This window comes from Dendrobates tinctorius, unplaced genomic scaffold (assembly GCF_039654945.1).
Source record: "Dendrobates tinctorius isolate UK_male_01 unplaced genomic scaffold, ASM3965494v1 ptg000022l, whole genome shotgun sequence".
Taxonomy (NCBI): domain Eukaryota; kingdom Metazoa; phylum Chordata; class Amphibia; order Anura; family Dendrobatidae; genus Dendrobates; species Dendrobates tinctorius.
The window spans coordinates 114,630,323-114,631,777 of NW_027361690.1; the positions used below are offsets into that span (position 1 = coordinate 114,630,323).

The window sequence follows — 1,455 nt, forward strand, 5'->3', positions numbered from 1 at the left end:
ACGGGGAGGCCAATTAATAGAGCATTGCAGTAATCCAGGCAGGAAAGAATCAATGCTACAGAGAGGGTTTTTGTTGTTTCCATGGTGAGAAAAGGGCGGATTCTAGAGATGTTCTTTAGGTGTAAGCGGCAAGAGTGGGCAAGAGATTGTATATGGGATGTGAAGGAGAGATTGGTGTCAAACATAACACCCAGACAGCACGCCTGCTGCTGGGGTGTTATTGTGGTACCACCCACGGAGAGGGAAATGTCAGATTTAGGGAGGTTAGTAGACGGCGGGAGCAGAAAAAGTTCAGTTTTGGAGAGGTTGAGTTTCAGATAGAGAGTGGACATGGTATTGGAGACTGCGGACAGACAGTCACTGGCGTTCTGTAGTACAGAGGGGGTAAGGTTGGGGGAAGACGTATATAGTTGTGTGTCATCAGCATAAAGATGGTACCGAAAGCCAAATCTGCTGATGGTCTGTCCAATTGGGGCTGTGTAGAGAGAGAAGAGAAGGGGGCCAAGGACTGAGCCCTGAGGTACCCCGGCCTTATCCAGCCCCAGTGGCCTAATGGATAAGGCACTGGCCTCCTAAGCCAGGGATTGTGGGTTCGAGTCCCATCTGGGGTGCTTGTGGATTTCCTTTTCCAACAGCATCTCATGGAATGTTGATGGTGCAGGTGAAAACTGTTCTACTGGATGATTGTCTTGTTTTAAGGAGACACAGATTAGATATTAGAAAATTTTTTTGACAGAGTGATCAATGAGTGGAACAGGCTGCCACGAGAAGTGGTGAGTTCTCCTTCAATGGAAGTCTTCAAACAGAGGCTGGACAGACATCTGACTGGGATATTTTAGCGAATTCTGCTTTGAGCAGGGGGTTGGACCAGATGGCCCAGGAGGTCCCTTCCAACTCTACGATGCTATGATTCTATGATTCCGACAGCAAGAGGAAGAGGAGAACAAAACACTGAAGGAGCGGTCAGAGAGATAGGAAGAGAACCAGAAGAGTGCAATGTCCTTAATGCCTAGTGACTGGAGCCTAGAGAGTAGGAGATGGTGGTCAACAGTATCGAAAGCTGCAGATAGGTCAAGAAGAATGAGCAGAGAGTGGTCACCGTTATGTTTTGCTGTCAGAAGGTCATTGGTCACTTTGATGAGTGCAGTTTCAGTCGAATGTAGGGGGCGGAAGCCGGACTGTGAAGGGTCTAGAAGGGAGTGAGTGGAGAGGTAACGGGTAAGGCGGGAGTAAACTAGGCACTCCAAAAGTTTAGCGATGAAGGGGAGATTGGAGACTGGTCTGTAGTTGTTTGCGCAGGATGGGTCGAGAACGGGTTTCTTTAGTAATGGAGTAACGATGGCGTTTTTGAAGGAGGATGGTAAAATGCCCGAGGAGAGGTAGAGATTAAAGATTGTAGTTAGGTGGGTTGTGACGACTGGAGAGAGACTGGAGGAGATGTGAGGGAATGGGGTC

The 1,455-nt window shown here is 48.5% G+C and overlaps 1 non-coding gene across 1 annotated transcript; it reads left to right on the forward strand.

The window, feature by feature from the left end:
* The first annotated feature begins 538 nt into the window (after positions 1 to 538).
* TRNAR-CCU (transfer RNA arginine (anticodon CCU)) lies at positions 539 to 611 on the forward strand. The gene has a single exon. It is a non-coding gene; the product is annotated as a tRNA-Arg (tRNA).
* Positions 612 to 1,455: the final 844 nt, after the last annotated feature.